Source organism: Neopsephotus bourkii, unplaced genomic scaffold, assembly GCF_033783945.1.
Source record: "Neopsephotus bourkii isolate Nb327-2 ecotype Australia unplaced genomic scaffold, CSIRO-AGI_Nbou_v1 NB_1655, whole genome shotgun sequence".
Lineage (NCBI taxonomy): Eukaryota > Metazoa > Chordata > Aves > Psittaciformes > Psittacidae > Neopsephotus > Neopsephotus bourkii.
This window is the reverse complement of record NW_026902129.1, coordinates 6,735,876-6,757,064: the sequence shown is the minus strand read 5'-3', so window position 1 is coordinate 6,757,064 and position 21,189 is coordinate 6,735,876. Positions and strand designations below refer to the sequence as shown.

The following is a 21,189-nucleotide window of genomic DNA, read 5'->3' as shown; positions in this document are numbered from 1 at the left end:
CCATTGCTCTTTCCTCCTGCAATGAAACTAAACTGAACCTGCTGCTCCAAAGTCACAGTTTCTAATCCTGAAGGCAATGCCTCAGTCTATTTCCTGTGTCTTCTTCCATGTTTAAGCCTTAGTCAACAGTCACTCATGACTTTTAATTAGTGTGACATTGAATGCAGCCCCTCCTCCTTCAGTAGCTTCTGTGTTTTTCTCTTCTGTGGAAAGGCTGATGAAAAGAAGCTGACTGCATAAACCTGACTGCTCAGCACGTCTTCCTAGCTGTATTTTCTCAAGCTGTTTTACTGGCTAATCAGCCTTTAGGAACGTATCTCTTACTTATCCCTCGCTGTTTTCTGTCTGGTGCTGTCATTCTACTTTACCTAAGCTCTCGGTTCTGTTGAATGGCATTGTTACCGTACACATGGTGAGGGCCAACACTGCTTGCAACGTTTGATTTGCAGTGCATGGAAAAGACTTAATTGTTCATGTTGTTTCAACAGGCTTTCTAAAGAGAGGTTCCTGTTAACGACTTTTAAAACACTGGCTAGAGGCAATGGTAGAAACAATAACAACTGAACAACAAAGGTTAAAGGTTTGAGATTTACACACTGACTTGTGTGTTAGTTAGTTCATTTAATATTGTTTTAGGCTCAGGAGAGGAAACAAAATCTTCTCTTCTACTGTGCATGCATTTTTGTTTTTCAACAACCTCCTGTCTATACAACAAATGAAGCACGTCTCGCCTACTCATGCATATGCACACAGGAAGAATTAAGCTATTACTAATTGCAGATGCAAGTATGTAAGGTGAAAATAATGTAAGGCACTAGCTGCGCTGCCATCCTGTATTGAGCCTGGCTTATGTAGCCTCAGCAAGCTTACACATGAAAATTGTATTGCCTGGGAAACCCAGTAGAGGTTGCTAGTGTTGAATTTTTGCATAAATGGACATGTACAGCCATGCCTCATATGGCCTGAGCACAGTACTTCAAGAACTGAAGTATGGACATGTATTGAAGTATATATTGTTTTAATTTGCTCTTGGGTATTACAGTTTTTAAGAGATTTTAGTTTAAAAGGCCTGAATTTCAGGTAATTGCTGAAACCAGGTATATGTATAGGGCAGGGAGACTAAAACTCCTGCTTTTCCACTTTAAAAGAAAAATATGGCAATATTTACTCTGACAGCCTTTTTTTCTCCCCTAATCTGACAACTGTTTCCTCTCTTCCTACCCATAGCATAATTCCCATCATGATTTCTCCCAATATAAATTGTGTGTTTCTCTCTAGGCTGTAGCCATCAAAAAATACAAAAGCAGGGACGAATGACTTGCAGAATGCCTGGGCTGGCATATGGTAAGGAGGATCATGAAGAGAAAGCGGCATTTAAATTTCTCTGCCAGAGTTCTTCTAAATAGGTGGGCTGCAATAGCTGTAAATAGAGGCTGATTTTGTTTGTAATGGAAAACTATGGCTTTCAGGACTAGGAATTTTCACTTCAAATAACTACATTGTTCCTGGTAGTCTGCTGACTGAAAAGAAGGTTGCTTTCTTTGCTACCTAGCAAAAAATGAAACACTTGAATATGATTTGGGGCAGGATAAATGACTCCTAGACTCTGCTGACATAATATGTAGTCAACTGCAGTTGGCTGTGCTGAAGGAAGAAGCAGGGTAAGGTTGGAGGATTCCTGTAGTGGAAGCTGGAGTTCTGGCAAGGGCAAAAAATCACAACAAAGCTCAGCTTGTCACAGTGTTCTCTGAGAGAGGAGAAAAATTAACATGAATGTTCAGGAGAAATGAATGGAATGGGGTTAGTGGTGATGAGAGACTGATAAAATATTACTGCTTGCAAGTCACATGTTTCTGCAGGTAGTATTTCAAACCAAATGCTGATGGCTGTGACATCTGGAAATAATTCCATAACAGAAAGAACTGGGAGAGAAATGCATGAATAAAATGATAATGCAGTTCATATGTGTAAATTAAGAAGTGACTAATTCTTTTCCAGGGTGGTACTGGATGGTTTCTGAGTCCCTGGTAGACTTGGTTTTGATTGGGATGAATTTCAGTCACTGAGAGTAGTAAAATCACTTCGTTATTCTCAAAGCATTTACCTCAGAAATTGTGGAATCAACAGAACTAAAGGTCAGACTTATCTTTGGTTATGAGTCCGGATGCAGAATCTCATCATAAAAGGCAAATGTCATATTAAGTGACATAAACTCACCTACACACCCAAAAAGGAGCAGAGACAGTGTCAAGTGTGGGGGGACGCCTAAATAATACCCTGTCCCTGCTGCTCCCACGCCCATTACAGGAGCCATCAGCCCATAAAAGGACCATCACCACACACCCAGATGAGCACAGGGGCACAAAGGCAAGTAGAAACCCAATCTCAAACTCAGAGAAAGGAACTGACACCTTGTGCAGGCCCTCCCAGGTCCAGGTGTGACACCCATCACGATGAGTCAGTGCAGAAGCACCTCTTGGGCTGAGGGGGTTCACTGCCTAGAGATGTGGGGCACGTAATGGGATGAAGGGGAAGAACATTGCTGGATTGCACAAGACTTATATAGGTTGGTTAGGGGAGGAATTAAGGGTGGGGAGAAGGAAGGATCTAGCTGACAAAATGATCTAAGTAACAGGGACAGACTTAAGGTATGTTAGCATACTTTTTGTTGAATACAGTGTTAATCTGTTAATTGTATTCTGCTTTAATTAAAGTTTTGGTCTTCAAGATGGTGAAAAGTTAAATCTACACTGCTTATGCTGTTTGCTCACCTTATTAGTTGTATTTCTGCTGTAAACTCAGCACAATATATGATAAAGTTACAAACCTTGAAAATAGTTTCTGTAAATGTATGGGTTTTCCTGTTCCTTTCCTATTCCATCAGTCAAGACACAGTTTTGATCAATAACTTTAAAACGTTGACAGCTGATGAGGTGTTAGTTAATACAATCTTTGTGAAGAGTTCTTGGCATTTCATAACTAGTTCAGAGGTTAGAATTTTGCTTAACAGGATTTTCAGATGAGCTACTTAGGATTTAGTTTTTCCTAGAGAGAGGCGAGGAGGAGTGCAATCAGGAAATAAGAGAAACACCCAGAATGAAATGAACAGTCTGCTCAGAAGGAAAAGGAGGTGTTCCATGATCCATGAACCTCAGACATGGAAATAAAATAGCAACTGGGCAAGAAGAGTTTGACTGTCAGGGTTCAAATCTATAAAGGAACTTGTCCATAATGTGGATCTGAGGCATAATTTATGTTAGTTGTCTTATGTTCTGTTTAAACCACCTGCAGAACTCAGGCACTTTGAGGTGCGTAGACACATAAGCTTTTCCTGTTGAAGTGCTTGGCAGGCCTACAGTCCTATGTCTGGATGTATGTAGGACTGCCACCTGGGCAGTACTGAGCACACATATTGTGTGTACGACCTCAGAGAAGACAGAATTTTCCACCTAGATTCAGTAAAGGTCTGGCAACTGTACTGTCAGTCTCTTAAGTCGTATTAACTCTGAGATCAGCACGAAATACGATAACATTATTTACTGTGATTTAAAACCACAGTTGCAGGAGGTAGGTGCTGTATGTGTTTTTTATAATGTATGTTTGATTAGACTAAACATATAGGGAAAAGAAGGTAATTCTGTTCCAGAACACCTGTCCCAGGCAGCAGTTAAATTTTCCACTCCTTTGACAGTAATACCATAAAGACAAGAGTTTACGTTTTCTGAGTCTACTAGGAGTTGCCAGGTCCAAGATGACATCTTGGAGACCCATACTTAGGTCATTCAGGTGGTATAGAACCATAGAATGGTTTGGGTTGGAAAAGACCTTAAAGCTCATCCAGTTCCAACCCCCTGCCATGGGAAAGGATGCCTTGCACTAGAGCAGGTTGCTCCGAGCCCCGTCCAGCCTGGCCTTGAGCACTGCCAGGGATGGGGCAGCCACAGCTTCTCTGGGCACCCTGTGCCAGCACCTCAGCATACTTATAATAAAAGATTTCTTCTTTATGTCCAATCTAAAACTGCTTTTAGTTTAAAACTGGCTTGCTGTGTTCTGTCACTACAAGCTTTGGTGTAAGTCTTTCACAGTATCACAGTATGCTAGAGATTGGAAAGGACTTGAAAATATCATCTAGTCCAATCCCCCTGCCGGAGCAGGAACACCTAGATAAGGTTACACAGGAACGTGTCCAGGCGGGTTTTGAATGTCTCCAGAGAAGGAGACTCCACCACCTCCCTGGGCAGCCTGTTCCAGTGTTCTGTCACCCTCACTGAGAAGAAGTTTCTTCTCAAGTTTAAGTGGAACCTCTTGTGTTCCAGTTTGTACCCATTGCCCCTTGTCCTATCATTGTTTGCCAGTGAGAAGAGCCTGGCTCCATCCTCGTGACACTCCCCCTTTATATATTTATATACACTAATAAGGTCACCCCTCAATCTCCTCTTCTCCAAACTATAGAGACCCAGCTCCCTCAGTCTTTCCTCCTAAGGGAGATGCTCCACTCCCTTAATCATCTTAGTTGCCCTGCACTGGACTCTCTCCAGCAGGTCCCTGTCCTTGAACTGAGGGGCCCAGAACTGGACACAATATTCCAGATGAGGTCTCACCAGGGCAGAGTAGAGGGGAAGGAGGACCTCTCTCGACCTACTAACCACCCCCCTTCTAATACACCCCAGGATGCCATTGGCCTTCTTGGCCACAAGGGCACAGTGTCGGCTCATGGTCATCCTGTCGTCCACTAGGACCCCCAGGTCCCTCTCCCCTACACTGCTCTCTAACAGGTCGTTCCCCAACCTATACTGGAACCTGGGGTTGTTCCTGCCCAGATGCAGGACTCTACACTTTCCCTTGTTATATTTCATCAAGTTATTCCCCGCCCAACTCTCCAGCCTGTCCAGGTCTCACTGGATGGCAGCACAGCCTTCTGGTGTGTCAGCCACTCCTCCCAGCTTAGTGTCATCAGCAAACTTGCTGATAGTACATTCAATTCCCTCATCTAAATCATTTCCCTATCTTTCCCACAAGCTGCCTTTATATCCTGGGAAATAGATTTTGGTCTTTATATGTGGGAAATAGATTCTGGTCCCTGTTTCCAAGGTTTTTATGCAATTTGTATTTTGTGGTAATCAGAGAAAAGAGAGAGACTAAGAGTGAGTGAATGCATGAGTGTGTGAGAGCGAATTGGGTATCTTCAGTTATACTCTGCCACTCCTTTGAAAGACTGGATGTAGATGGCTAGCTCATAGTTTTAAGCAACTGAAGAGATACAGGGAGGATTTAACTTAAATCTGAGAGAGAAGCAAGTTAGGACATAGGTTCTGTATGGTACTTCCACATTCTGTATTGAGTACTCAGTATTCTGGCTGTAACAAATCTTATTCTAGGAACGCTCTGTTCTTCCCTGTGTATTGCATAAAGCCTTGGGAGACTCGCCTTGGGAACACTCGAATGTCATTCTTGGTCAGGACAATTAGCCTAATTAGCTTTCCCTCCTTCTTCCCCCATCATGAAAAGTAAAAGATGTCACATGGGGTTTTTTCATACTTAGCCCATTTGCTTACAAAGCAGACCCATGTTTTCTAAAGCCCTGGCTCTTATTCTTTCACCATAATAATTACTGGTCGATTTAGTAGGTTCTAGATGTATTAAGTTCTCTCAGCAATATGAAATGCAAAGGAAATAATACATTAACCATTAAATTGACGTGTCTTCCAAAGACATGTGAAAGTTGCTCTTCTGGGTAGAATATTCTCCTAAGGTATGAAATGACATGAATATGAGCAGCATAAAGCAGGGAATGACAACTGACAACAGCTCCAACTTTTTTGTTTGAGCCTAATAATTCAAAGAAAATGAATGCAAAACTGTAAAATAACCGACCAGAGGCAAAATGAAAATGAAAACAAACCCCAGCAAATTTCAGGAACTTAAAAGCACAGAGAATAAAAAATGAATTACTGCCTTACTGTTAGGCAAAACTTGCAGCACAGCTGTAGGCAAGTTTGTCTTCATAAACATAGATTGTCTTTTCACTCTGTTTTTCCAAGAACTACAGAACTGACTCAACAGCAATACTAATACAAGACAATTGATGTACTAGTGTGGCTAAGCCTAGTTTTTTCCAAACAAGCCTACTTGCGGTTCTTCTTATAAGAAAGAAGAAGATATCTTAAGATGGTATCAAATTTGTGTTTGCTGATTCATTAGCTCTCAGCTAGTTTTAACATCAGCTCTGACTTCTAAGGACAGAATAAATGACTTACTTAGGCAAATTTAAAAGACATGGCACCTTTCTAATGTCTTCTTTTTTAAGCACTGAGAAAATGTAAAACCCAACATTTGCCTTCTTGTGCAGTCTAAACTGTTCATATTAATCAGAGCCTTCCATCCCTGCCCCCATCCTCTTTTAGCATTAGGGTTCTTCAGTCTTCTCCTTTGGAAATATGCCATATGCTGAATTCCTTCTCCTGGCAGTCTTCCCAGAAGAGGTTTGAAGGTTTGTTTTGTTTTCTCTTCTTGTGTCCCAGTCATGCAGACACACCCTTAATCAGACCCGGGTGAGTTTTGTAATCCTTAACAGTTGCCTGGCATACAGGGACTCTTGTTGCCTAGATAGGACAGTAGTTCCTCCTATAGAAGAGAGAGTGATCTGGGATGATTGTAACATCTCTAAGATAGCGTGGTAGGTCTTTGAGGTTATTTCTTCTTTTGATAGCTGCTTCCAGTATTTCTTCAGTCTCTCTTTCTGTGGCTGTGCTATGCCTATTTCTTCATGTGAAGTAAGAAAATAATAAATTGTTTTCAAAGGTGAGAGGTTATACCAGTACCTTAGTCAAAATGTAGGAGAACTGAAAAAGTTCTTAAAGGGTGAAAGAGCTGAAAGTACGTCCTCAGAGATACCAGAGAGGGAATTCATTGTAGGGTAATAAATACAGGCTTGGCAGAGAAAGAGCAGAGTGACAACACAACTGGCCTAGGAAACATTTTATTGGCATTAGCTTGAAGCTTGAACCATCCTCAAATTAAGAGTTTCTTGCATAGCCAGAACCATTCTCATCTTCTGAAATGAGCATCCCATACGGTGTAAGGTCTTGCTAGTCTAATAACTGTGGATGTATCCATTCATTAATCTATGTTATCTCACTGCAGTTTCAAGCATGAAGACAGTTTATTCACTGAGGTCAACAAAACCATTCCAATGGCATAAAAGAAGGAATATATCTTTGCCTAGTGCAGAAGCCAAAAAATTACAGAGCAGTCAGTCTCACCTCTGTGCCTGGCAAAATCTTGGAGCAGATTCTCCTGGAAGGCATGCTAAGGCACATGAAAAACAACAAGGTGCTTGGTGACAGCCAGCGTGGCTTCACTAAGGGGAAATCCTGCCTGATGAATTTGGTGGCCCTCTATGATGGGGCTACAGAACTGATGGACAGCAGTAAAGCAGTTGATGTCATCTACCTGGATTTGTGTAAAGCGTTCGACACTGTCCCACATGACATTCTTGTCTCTAAATTGGAGAGACATCAATTTGATGAATGGACCACTCGGTGGATAAAGAACTGGCTGGATGGCCGCACACAAAGAGTTGTGCTCAATGGCTCAATGTCCAGCTGGAGACCAGTAACGAGTAGTGTCCCTCAGGGATCAGTGTTGGGAATGGTCTTGTTCAACATCTTTGTCGCTGACATGGACAGTGGGATTGAGTGCGCCCTCAGCAAGTTTGCCGATGACACCAAGCTGTGTGATTCGGTTGATACGCTGGAGGGAAGGAATGCCATCCAGAGGGACCCTGACACGCTTCTGAGGTGGGCTGATGCCAACCTCATGCAGTTTAACCATGCCAAGTGCAAGGTCCTCCACCTGGGTCGGAGCAATCCCAGGCACAGCTACAGGCTGGGCAGAGAAGAGATTCAGAGCAGCCCTGCGGAGAAGGACTTGGGGGTGCTGGTTGATCAGAAAATGAACATGATCCGGCTTCAGTGTGCGCTTGCAGCCCAGAAAGCCAACCGTATCCTGGGCTGCATCAAAAGGAGTGTGACCAGCAGGTCGAAGGAGGTGATCCTGCCCCTCTACTCTGCTCTCATGAAACCTCACCTGGAGTATTGTGTGCAGTTCTGGTGTCCTCAACATAAAAAGGACATGGATCTGTTGGAACAAGTCCAGAGGAGGGCCACGAGAATGATCAGGGGACTGGAGCACCTCCTATATGAAGCTAGGCTGAGAAAGTTGGGGCTCTTCAGCCTGGAGAAGACAAGGATGCGTGGAGACCTCATAGCAGCCTTCCAGTATCTGAAGAGGGCCTATAGGGATGCTGGTGATGGACTCTTCATTAGGGAATGTAGTGATAGGACAAGGGGTAATGGATTAAAACTTAAACAGGGGAAGTTTAGGTTGGATATAAGGAAATTCTTTCCTGTTAGGGTGGTGAAGCACTGGAATGGGTTGCCCAAGGAGGTTGTGAATGCTCCATCCCTGGCAGTGTTCAAGGCCAGGTTGGACGAGGCCCTGGGTAATATGGTTTAGAGCGAGGTGTCCCTGCCCATGGCAGGGGGGTTGGAACTGGATGATCTTAAGGTCCTTTCCAACCCTAACTATTCTATGATTCTATGATCTCCCAACTAAATTAGTTTGGCTAAGGAATATATTTGAGGGGACATAAAAGAGAAACCAAGGAAGAAAGAATAAATTTTAGGTTTTCTGAGAAGTCATTGAAAACAACTTAGCTATGTCACAAGCAGTTCCTCTTTGCTGATACCTTAGCAATCTTTTGGAGCTACTGTGGACTGGCCCGTGCGAAATGAGTGTAGGACTGCTGTAGTGTTGTTCACCCAGCAACAATTCCCTTTCTATGCTCCATCTTCTCAGAATTTTGCTCTTTTGGTTTACAGTGGTTTTGTTCAGGTCTCTTGCTCAGTAGCTGTAACTTCATACAGATGTTTGGGGTATTTTTTTCATGCAGCCTAGCAGGGAAACACCGCTTGCAAAAACAGAACAGCAGGAGAGGAGGAGGCGTGAGGCACAACCTGTTACTACAGACTTTTGAATTAAATATAAATCTTGTTGAGTCTTGGAATATGCTTCATCAGAAACAGCTTATTGAATATTTCCTCCTTCCTTGCTTAAATAAATCACAAACCCAACAATGAAGTAATATGGATAGCACAGAAAGAATGTGTTCACAGCTTCTCCCCTTCCCTCCTAAGTCCCTAATGCTTTACTTCTCGGTAAAGTGTACAACCAGAAATTATTGTGATAAAAATCTACCTGATGCAGTAGACATCTTTAATTATTGGTACTGTAGGTGCCTAAGATACACAGCTTCTTGTTATAATGCATTACTGTATTTCCTGCTGCTCCCAGCCTTACCCCACCAGTGGATGTCACACCATAGTGGATGCCAGCCTGCCAGGCAGCACAGTGTAGCATGATGTGAATTCTTAGCATGTATCAGCATGTAATAGAACAGGAGAATTAAAAGCAAGCAATGGAAAGTTGGGCAGAGGTAATCCCACCAGCAGTAATAAATATTTTACCAGGAAATGTCTAGTGGTTTGTTCTGTTGGGTTTTTTTTAACAGTGATTACACTGAAAAGTAAGAAAATTATTACTTTAGAAAGGCTGGTAACAGCCAGCCTTATGCTATATGATTGTACAGACTTTCTGGAACTTTGTCAGGCAGTCTCTCCTTTCCCTGTCTCTTACATGTTTCCATAATCTCCCATTTAAAAGTTTCCTTTGTGGCAAGCACACGTCACAGTAGCCAACTGGGTAAACTGACTGATTTTCATGCACAGAGTAGATGCTGATCTTTCTTCATTAGCTTCAAGACAGCTTCAATACCAAGGCATGCATTCTTCAGTAATGTCCTTCAGGAATTATGCCAGATGTGCTCATAGCAGAGATTTTGCCTCTTAAAAGCTAATAATTCTCTATGTTTCTTTTTGGTTTTGTAAGACTTAGTGGTGGGCTTCCCTACCCCCTCTCTTCCCCCCCCAGAATAATGCATTTTTCCATTCAGTCTAATTTGGAAGCTGTTGTACGTTGCATACACAATATTTATGGTATTTTTACAACTCCAGCATGCTTCAATCATAGCTGTTTGTTACACTGGAAGGAATTCAAGATGGAAAATGTCTAACAAACAGAAAGGACAGAAAGGAGACCTTTGCTCTTCCATTTTCAGATCATACTTTAAGATGTTTAATTCAGTGTCAGTGATTTCCTATTACTCTTAACTCATTTCTCTACTTGGAGGCAGTTTAATGCTTGTCATCTCATTAAAAGTATAGTCAGTGTTCCTCAGCAAAGAAACTGTTCTAAACACCACACATAACAACATCACACAGTGTTGGCAGTTCCAGGCACCACAAATCTTTTGTCTTTGAGTCACGCAGGCAAACCTGTGAGGAAGCTTAGAAAGTTTGAGAACTCCTGACTTACTTCTGCAAATAGTGACTGTGTTCATTTTATCCCCCTCCATACTTGTTCCAGGACTCCTGTTAAGTGCCCGTCAATATTTTGACTCAATTTATCTATTCTCATTTACCAATGAGTGCAAAATAGCACTGAAAGTTAGACTGACTTATGTTTGTTAGGGGCATTATTAAAAAAGTCTGTTTATATGGCTTAATGAAAAGCATGACCTAAATTAGCATTTGGGTCAATGAATTTTAAGGTTGGATTAGAAGACTAAAGATGGGACACTGAAGAGGAACTTTCAGAAGTAGTTTTGCACATGGAAGATTTCTGTAGTTCCATATTACTGTATTTTCTTGAGTACTGAAAGAGAACCCAGTAGTGGTCTCCTGGTGTTTCTTTTATTTTCAGCCTCAATGGGTGTAAGAAAATGAGATTTTTTTTTTGTTAAATTCTAAATGTTGGTCTAAATCTATAGATACTGAGGCTAGGCTGAACAGTCTGGCTCAAGGACAGGATAAAGTTGATAGCCCTTTCCATGTAGTACACAGTTAGTACCGTGATGCTGGACAGCTCTAGGTAAAGTGACTCAAAATACCTTTTGTTGATGTTTTACTACTAATCCTTGCTAGTCTAAGGAATTTTCGAATTAAATACCCACTGTGTGTGTATATACAGATCAGTAATTGTCGTATTCATGATTAGAGGAAACAGAACCTCACTGGATGTAATTTGATTTTTGTCTTTCTCATTATTTTGAATTCAAATTCTGCAAAGAACAAAATGACAATACCAAGGGTAACCTCAGTGTACTTAATGAACACATTTGTGTCCACTGACATCAGCCAACTTCCAGTAAAGTGCAAGCTTCAACATCTAGTGCTTCACTAAATGCCTAAGAGGCAAAAGAGCTCTGTGAATGATGGTTCTAAGAAAAGCTTTTTCACTAGCAGTTGCAGCTGTGGCTGCTCCAGGAGATGTCACCAGGGACAAAAGATCATGCCAGACATGATGAAATGTGGAAAACCAGAATCTATTTTCTCTTCCCTGTTACCAGCACAATGATGACACTTCACGTACAGAGGGGAAGGAGAAATGTATTTGGTCCCTTAGACTTACACCAAGATTTGTAAAATACTTAGGCAGTTAATTCCCTATGAGGTCTTCCTTCTTTGAGATGATCTCAGTCCTGAAAGTGATACAAGACTTATTATTCATACTTTAAACAAATAAATAGCAAGCAAATATCACTTTAGCTCCTTGATAGAGGGTGGAAAAAAGCAGGTTAAAAAAAGATATCTAATCCAGGAAAGCTAAAACTTGCCCTTTACAGCATTTGGTGATGAGTGATGACACTAGAATGCTTCTACTTGACAAGTCTATCAGTCACACCACAATAAAAGGTGTAAATAGTTTGCAGAGGAGTATGTTTAGTGCAAATGTAAGGAATAATTCACTTAAGAGTTTAAAAGGGTCAACTGTGACCTGTTTATTTTAGATGACTTAAGAAGGACATGGAGCTGTTGGAGCAAGTCCAGAGGAGGCCAGGAGGACTATCAGGGGCTGGAGCACCTCCTGTATGGAGACGGGCTGAGAGCATTGGGGCTGTTGAGCCTGGAGAAGAGAAGCTGCGTGGAGACCTCAGAGCAGCTTCCAGTGTCTGAAGGGGGCTACAAGGATGCTGAAGAGGGACTCTTCATCAGGGACTGTAGTGACAGGACAAGGGGTGATGGGGTCAAACTGAAACAGAGGAAGTTCAGGTTAGATATAAGGAAGAAGTGAGGGTGGCACAGGGTGCCCAGAGAAGCTGTGGCTGCCCCATCCCTGGCAGTGGTCAAGGCCAGGTTGTAGGGGCTTGGAGCAACCTGGTCTAGTGGAAGGTGTCCCTGCCTGTGGCAGGGGGTTAGAACTGGATGGTCCTAAGGTGTTTTCCAAACCAGTCTGAAATTCTGTAAATTGAGCCTCATTTCTCATTTCTGGTATTGGAGGTATTTAGTGAATTTCCAACAACTGTGAACAGAGAAACACAGAATGTTGTTGAAAACCAAAGGAAAATCTTTCTTTTCCAAAATTCATCATTCATAATTGAAATATTCTTTTTGTAGGGAGGAAGCTATTTTATTTATATATCTTTTGTTTGGAATTTGGTTGCAAGTCTCTCTGTTCTTCTCTTGTAAGAAAACAAAAATAGATAGCAAATCTGTTTGCAATTATTTTTTAAAAGCCTTTGATATCATGGTTAAGCCGGTTCCTGTTTCTCTTCTCTTTCTTTCAGATTTTTTTCTTTGATAATTCCAACCTATCAGTCTGATTGTGTTTTTACTTAAAACAGAGCTTTCTGTTGGCTTTCTGTGAAAGCTGACATCTTGATGGGTATCAGCATGGTCAAAGATAGTCTCAAGTGTTCACTTAAAGATGTTATGCTTCAGATGGGAGATCTGTAGGGAGGTATAGAAGAGATGCCTTTGAAGTAACCAGACCTAAAAACCTTGAACTATAAAAGTTACTTCATTATAACCCTTCAGGATTATATGTATGTTTTATTATAATCCTTAATGATCTCCATTCTCTTTTTCATAATTTTGGGATACCTTGATCTAGTCTATAAAATTCACCTTGAAGTTAGAAAGGGAAAAGCACCAAACACTGACTGGGAACAGAGACTTGAAACATCTTTTTTTTCCATATTCAGCACAAGTGTAGGGTGTTGATTGTGTCTGGATAAACCTTTACCATTTATTTTTAGTTGTTTCACTTTGGACAGCTACATATTCAGTGTGCAAGAGAGAAAGTTTCCACCTGAGGACAGTGGGCAAGCTAAGCCTCAGGGATGTGAGACTGCTGGATGCAAGTCTGCTTTCTTCACTATCCCACATGAGCATGCGAGACCCCATGGCTTTTCAGCATGCACTTGCTATCCTAGCATTTTCTGTGCCTTCTGCCTGTCTTATTTTTGAACCTGAAACTTCATCCTGGATCCAAAAACCATTTGTCAAAAGAAATCCCAGTACTTTCCAGAGAGAATGAGTTTTGCCTCATACAGTTTGAAATTAGATAAAAGCTTTGCTGGGAGAAAGCCTTAGCAGCTTTCATTTGCAACTTAATTTTTGTGTCCATTAACAAGGAAATGCATATTACAGAGAAGCTGAGCATTCTGTCTCCTTTTGCACTAGCTGCAGAGCCAAGACTGTGAGAATGTCAGCTGTGTCTTTCTTCAATTTTGTGGTTCCTTCCAGTTCTGTTTTCTGTTGTGGTCCTCTATGGAAAAATAATAAAGTACAACAAAAAAACCCCACTTCACTCTGATGTGGTTACAGTTGGTCTTCTTTACAGATTAGCTTCCTTTTAAGTGTGGTCTCCATGCAGAACATCAACAAATAGCATAAAGATTTATTTCAGATTAAGCTCAGCAAAACAATGCATTTTCTCCAGTAGATACAATTCTTATTTTAGCTAACCCTTTGCACAGAAATAGTGCTTCTTTTATGGTTGAAGTTGTCAAAAGGAAAACTGTATTTAAAGTTTAAAAGACTGTCATGAAATAATGGAAATCTACATCTAACTTCTTAATTCCTGGTGACAGATTTCCTTGCTGGTTTTTGTAAATTAAGATCTCTATTAGCCCTTCCACATTTGTTCTAATTTTGGTTTGGTTTGGCAGATTATCTCCCCCCACTGATAATGTAACATGGCACAACATGAAAACTTCTTTCTCTGCTCAAGAAGAGCAGGAATGGCAAGGCACCAAAGTGGAACCACCCTCTGAGAATCATAGAATCATAGAATCTCCATCACTGATCCACATTTCTAGGATAATGTATTTCCCTTTTCCTTCACAATATAAACTGTTGTGTACTACATCAAAATCAATGGATTTTTATTCTTTCAGACTTCATAATAACAGAAATAATAATAAACTAGTCTGATGTGTTATCTGTGCATAAGTATTTTGGGTGATGGTGGAACTTGAAAACTAATAATAAAATATAGTTTGTATTACTCCTTCCAGAAAAATAAATTAAAAAATGGAAAGTTCATAGGCAGCAACATAATTCCAAAATCACAGTGGTGAAAACAAGACTTAGACAAAGGTATTTCAGAAGTACTGCGAAAAGAACCAGAAAGATCATTCTCTTTCTTAAGAAACATAATTTTGGAATAGAAAAATCACATTCCCTATCTGAGTGTAGCCATCCATTCTTAAAGCTTTAGTCTACTTGCTCGTATGTAGTATAAATATATGTAGCAAAAGGAAGAGCTAGATGTGAATTTGAAGTTGTTTTTAAGCTCATGCAAGAAAAGATTTATTTTCACTTTGTGTCAGATAAATCTTTTAGTTTTACCATTTCATCATTGGTGCATTTCTTCTTTCAGTTCCAAGATCTTCCCTTAATGACTCTTTATGGTATTCTCCATGTGATTTGAGAGAGTTGGTATTGCCATGTGAACAGTTTCTTGCAACAGAGAAGAAGCGAAGTGTATAGCATAGTAGAGCTTGGAGCTGCTACTATTGTGCAACAGCAACAGAAATACGCTCTAAAAACACGCTCTGTGAAATAAATAGCATTGGAAGTGTGAGCGGCCTGTTCTATTACAAAATGCCTTAAAACAACAAAAACAGTGATCTGTACTACCCTTGTAGATTTTAAGGGCTTTCTTTTTTTTGCCTACTGAACAGTTACTTATTCCCTGCATTTATAAATGAATAAAGCGAACCTGAGGTCAAAGACAGAATAGTCTGTTACAGAAAATACATTTTATGTGTTTAAATGTTGCATCCTTCAGTTAGAAAACTACATGGAAGATTTGTGTTGTAATTAATAACTAATATTCTTTAAAATGCTATTAATTAGACTGTAAGGCTTTTCTTCCATGGTTTTCACTAGGGTTAGAGTTCCACTCCTAAATGTGTACCTACGCTTCCTAGCACTGGAAAGATAAAGATCGACTTTATTAGAAGAAGAGTATTCTCCTGTTGTCCTGGCAACTGAGTTTCACACTTCACCTGAAGAAGTGTAGCTCAGGACGAATTGCATTCAGTTTCAAGTGTTCAGGGGTTAAAAGCCAAGAGTTTTCATTAGAAAGAATTTCAAACTATGAAGACTACAAAATAATCCTTGCTGTTCCTTAAGGCTACAAAGTGGCTGTTTCCAGTATGTTTCCAGTGGAAGTCACCTCTGGGTTTTGGTCAAGATAGGTTACTGAAAACAAAGTACACCCCACATACGTGTTGTTGGGTTTGTAATAGGAACAACAGGTACAAATGTTTCTTTGGACCACTTGTAAAATTCAGCAGTGTTGAATGAAAATGCAGCGATCTGGCACCGAGTTTGAACTCTTCCCACTGGAGTCTGTGCATGAGCAAGAATTCCCCGAGTCATTCTGATTGGTCTGTGGTACTAAAAATAAGAACAGTAGTAGTGTCTGCCGTTGGAGGAGAAACACTGTGCAGACATTCAGAGGAAATCTAGACAAACTTCACTCGTGGTCCCTACGGGGATGGCAGAGAGAGAGGAAGTTGGAAGAGGAGACATCCATGTTCAAATGTCTGGGATTCAGGAGACTAATTCCTGAGTCACTGGGGAGGGGGGAACCAAAAGCAACCAGTAATTAGATTTTCCAAATCTTTTTTCTTTGCTTTTTAAGGCACTTCCATGGCAGATGTCAAGTAGGCACTCACTTCAGTTCCTATTTAGTAGGTACTTGAGCCTATAACTTAGAAACCTTTTGATTACATTAGTAAGATTATTTCTGGTACAAGTCTAAGCTGGTTTCTCTTAATCATCATTTTTCTAGGGACTTTTGCTGCTGTTTGACTCAACTGCAGTGACCCAACATCCAAACATTTCACTACAGCCATGGACTAAAAGCTGTAACTTTGTATGAGTCTGAAAATAATTCTGACCCTGCAGTCATTGGCCGACTTAAATTCCACTCCCCCTTTTATTGAATTATCGTTAGCCAAGGGAATCCTTCCAGCACTCCCAACTAGCTACCATTTGATGTACAACTGTATCACTGTTTCAACTGAAATGCAGCGATTGATGCTGTGATACCACCTGTAGGACTGCCGTGTCTCATGAAGATATCATTTTGACATGCTCAGCTATTAAAATTAGGTGTATTTAGATGACTTGTACACTCACATTCCTTTCTACTGACATACTTTTCAAACCAACCCTTTTCCTGACTTCAGGTGTTGTATATGAATCTGAGACAAAAAAATAAAAGCAGATCTTCCTCCTCACCTCTGCAGAGCACAGCTTTGTAAACTGAGGTAGTGTTCATGTATGTACATGCATTGCTTTACAGACATTCTTCTGATTCTCTAAACTTTGTTAATTGAGAATACTCTGATACCTGGCATAAAATAATGTTCTTACCCCTCTGGATTGCAATATAACATGACAATAAAGCTTAGATAACTTGTTCAAACTAGATAACGTCCTTAAGTCCACATCTTAAAACGATTTCATTCCTACAGCCTGAAGTTGTTTTGCTGGTAAGAGATGCCTCGAATGACTGCAATTCACTCATGTTGTGAAAGCAGGTCCCTGATTTTTGTTGCTGGGCAGCTATACAGTTCAATTATTAGTTGTCATTCATTACCATTTAGGTGTAGTCTTGTAAAAAAATCTTGAATGAGTATGGATCCACAGAATCTGAACATTTATCTCCTGGAAACTTCTAGTTAGAAGTTACTTTAGCAGCCCAAACCCAATTTGTGGCTATTCCAATATAAAATTTAAATAAGTTTCATTCAAAAAAAAACCCATAAAGAAATAAAATACAAGGGAGTCATCCTCAGCTTGGAAGATGACTAAGAATTCTAATGATTCGAATGACTAAGAATTTAGGATTTAAATTTAAGATTTGAGAATTCAAGTAGACATTATTAGGATTTTTTGTATTTTCTTCCCCTTTTCTCCCTTTTCCTACAGAAGACACCTGCTCTCTGAAAACGGGGCAGAGGTGTTTAAATAAATGTGCCCCAAATCAGCAATAATTCTGAACCCCATATTTGTTTGTTGGGGGTTTTTTGTTTGTCTGGGTATTTTATAGTAAAATGTTGAGTATGCTGTTGACACATACACAAATAAAAGTGACTCAGTTACTCAGTACTAACCCAAAGGCCCCTATTTGTATGGTGTAGTATTACAAGGTTGGCATTCTGAAATTTCATCCTACTGTTTTTATACTCTGGACATCTTAGTTTTGTGTTTGGTTTTGTTTGTTTTTTAACCAGTACTCTTTGTTGTTTGCATTTTCTGCTCTGTTGCTACAAACAGATCACCAGAGGTCTGTGGGGTCTGGGTCTAGCTTCCTACTTGCTTTTCCCTATGAAACATAGAGAAGTATGTTTAAAATATTTTTGTGCTCCTGTTTATGATCGCTGTGATGGCATTCCCGTAAAAACTGACAGTTATTTAAGTTCATAGTAGGGGTTCTGTCTGTACTCCCTGTGCTTTCTTGTTTGTTTAGGGTGTGAAACACCACAGCGAGACATTCTGTGTGGGTTTTATTAGTGTGAAATGAGGTTATCATGTCTTTCAGTGTAGCTTTTATTGTCAAAGAAGTAGAGAGAAACAAAGTCTGCAAGCATCACTGCTCAAGAACTGACATGTTCTGTTAGAAAAGTCAATGGACTTCTACAGGGGTAAGTCAAAACAGTTCATAGGGCAATTTACTTACGAGTTAGCAAATTCTTGTTGTCTTCAAAGCATAAGAATCTAGCTGTTAACTGGAAATTCAGTATGTATCTGAGAGCTAACCATTCATGAACAAACTAAAGCCTGGATTTTGATGTCTGTGTTGCAGGCAGGATGTACACTTATGAGACTTGGGATTTTTTGAGGAGATGGCTGTTTAACTTTCTTTTCCAATATTTAATACTCTGAACAAAGTTCACAAGTATTTTTATCATATAAGGCAAGAACTTTCTTTTTTCTCTTGCTGTGAGATGCACAAACTGGAGAATATTGGAGAAACAGATCAGTTTAGGATTTTAATGATTCTTGAGTCATCTTTATTTATGACTAAGCTGTCACAGTAGGATGATGAGTGTGCTACCAGAATTGTTAATGACAAAGCCAGGAGGGATTACCAGGCAGACATATGCCTTTGAGGAAGAACTGGAGGCAGTAACAACTGGAATAATGGAAAGAAATTCATCGTAATAAGATGACATTTCAGACTAGGGATTGCCTAGGGCTTCTGATACCAGCTTCATCAGTTGAGAATCACAGGTTAGAAGAAATGTACTTGTTTATAGAATTATAAATGCCAACAGTGTGATGTGACAGTGAAAATCAAGACAAATTTGATCCAAGGAGACATCAGGCCAGACACTGTTGGTCAGAAAGGAGTTACACTTCTGTGAAATACTGTGTAAAGTTCTGCTTATCAGTATTTAAGAAGGATGAATTAACTCTGAAGGAGAATCATACAGTAACAGTAGACTATTATAAGAGCATACTGTATTAATACGCTATGATAAGAAATACTATGATAAGAATAAACCCAAGAATATTAGCTTCCTTCCAGAGATATACATGATTGCCATCTTAATGCAAACAAGTCCGCTAGTTACCCAGGGGTTTTGGTTTAACCCCAGCTGGCAACTAAGCACCACCCAACTACTCTTGCACCCTCAGCCCACTCAGTGGTGGGATAGTAGAGAAGCAGAAGGGGCCTTGAGTGTGTAAGCACTGCTCAGAAATAACTAAAACATCCCTGTGTTATCAACACTGTCTCCAGCACAAATATAAAACATTGCCCCATACCAGCTATTATGTAGAAAATTAACTCTATCCCAGCCAAAGCCAGCACGCTAGGTGTGGTTTAGTCCTGTCTGTACAGCAACCATGCAAGTATTTATGCCTTCCTTTATTCTCTTCAAAAGAAGCATTACCTCTAAGCAAGGCTGGGGTTTAAAGCCTCTCTGTCTTTGTCACTGCTGGGTGAATATCCATTTTTATGCAAATACAGCCTAGGTGATAGAATCCGAAAAATATTTCTTTTCAGGGTAGGGTAAGGAACAAATACCACAGACAAAACAACTTCCCCTTACTATTAAACGTTTTTGCTTTGAATGTATTACCCAAAGTTGATAGGGTCTGAATGACCTCACTAATAACTTTAGCTTTGAATATATAGAAGTAACTGAAAGTAAATCTGAGAGTACTGTCAGATCTATGTCTAAATGGATAACGAAGCGTCTATTTGCATCTTCATACAGTTACAGTATGTTCTCTCTTAGCCTTATGCAAGTGTTTGCGATCATCTTTCTACAGCTTTCCTAGAGAAAAATAAACTGGCTTTTAATATTTCAAAGTGTAAGGTCAGAGGTACAACTGCAATCACTATGGCATGGCTGCCATATCAAGACTAAGTGTGGTAGTGACACTGGTATGTATGGCAAAACCCCATGGCTTTAGGCATTCCATGGATCTTTTAACTGTAGTGATAACTCTAGTGATAACATGCCATCTAAATTAACTCAGGGCCTGCTGTGATAGGACAAGGGGTAATGGTTTTAAACGAAAAGAGGGGAGATTCCAACTACATATAAAAAAGAAATTCTTTACAGTGAGGATGGTGAAATACAGGAGGAGGTTGCCCGGAGGTGGTAGATGGCCAACCCCTGAAAACATTCAAGGTCAGGGTGGAAGGGGCTTTGAGCAGAAAATTTGATTGATTTAAGATGTCCCTACTCATTGCAGGGGGCATGGACTAGATGACCTTTAAAGGTCCCTTCCAAACCAACTGGACCAATTCAATGATCGTAACAGAACACCTCAAATTTGCCTTTGCCTGCTCAGCAGGTCTCACTGAGTCTATTCTATCAAGTAGGAATCTGCGGTCTACACTTTTTGCTTCAGCATTTGAATTCTTGATGATGGAGTACATGCCAAAACACCTCTCACTGTAATTTGACATTAAACTCAGTGTTGAGTGTGCACATCATCTTTCGGAACAAACATGATTTTGTTTGTAAGTTAAACATATTGGTTATGGATGTCTTTTTTAGGCAATAAATGGGACCCCCAATGCCGTATTTTCCTGTGGTGTTTACCTGGGAATCATGCAGTAATAGAATGAAAACTGATTATTACGTCAGGAAATGAATCACAGGCTTAAGTTCTTGGGGAGCAGGATGTTCTACCAATTTCAGTCCTCTGACACTTCACTCATTTTCAGAACCAGAATAAAGATTCCATAAATATATAAAAAATGAATGCTAAAAGTTTATTGCACATGTATTACCAGTTTTCTGATTATTGTTTTTTTATGAACCTGGAGTTACTGTTGGCGAAAGTAACAGGAATAAGTGGGAAAAACTTGAAAGGCCACCAATGTTACAAAAACTTAGAAAAATAAATCATAACTTGCATGGAAGGGGAAGGGAAAAATTACAGCTGCAAGCGTATTAACATCTGTGACCGCCTCTGGGAATGCCTACAGGTACACCATTCACACGGTGAGCTCTACTTTGTATGTCTTTCATCTGATGCTCGTATTAATGTGCTACTCTGTAGCACTTGGTTCCATAGGTAACTTTATCCTGAGTGAAAGAAGTTGACATCTTGCCTTCGCTTTCACTAAATTACATGTGTTTAATAAACTTTCCTGTGTGTTTTTCACATACAAACCACTGTCAATAGTCATTTTCACCTATCATCTCTTGAATTTATTCCTCCAACTTTTCTAACACGTCTTTAGGGCCCCTGTGGGTGTGTTTCTTTCCTACATGAAGGCCAGCATTTGGTCTGAAATCGC

At 40.2% G+C, this 21,189-nt stretch overlaps 1 long non-coding RNA gene across 3 annotated transcripts in view; it reads left to right on the top strand.

The window, feature by feature from the left end:
• The window catches only part of LOC133223882 (uncharacterized), a 147,864-nt gene extending 133,683 nt beyond the window's left edge, over positions 1-14,181 (top strand). For all 3 annotated transcript variants that reach the window (XR_009728720.1, XR_009728719.1, XR_009728718.1), the window contains one exon: positions 14,072-14,181. This is a non-coding gene — a long non-coding RNA (uncharacterized LOC133223882). The remainder of the gene's footprint in view (positions 1-14,071) is intronic.
• Positions 14,182-21,189: the final 7,008 nt, after the last annotated feature.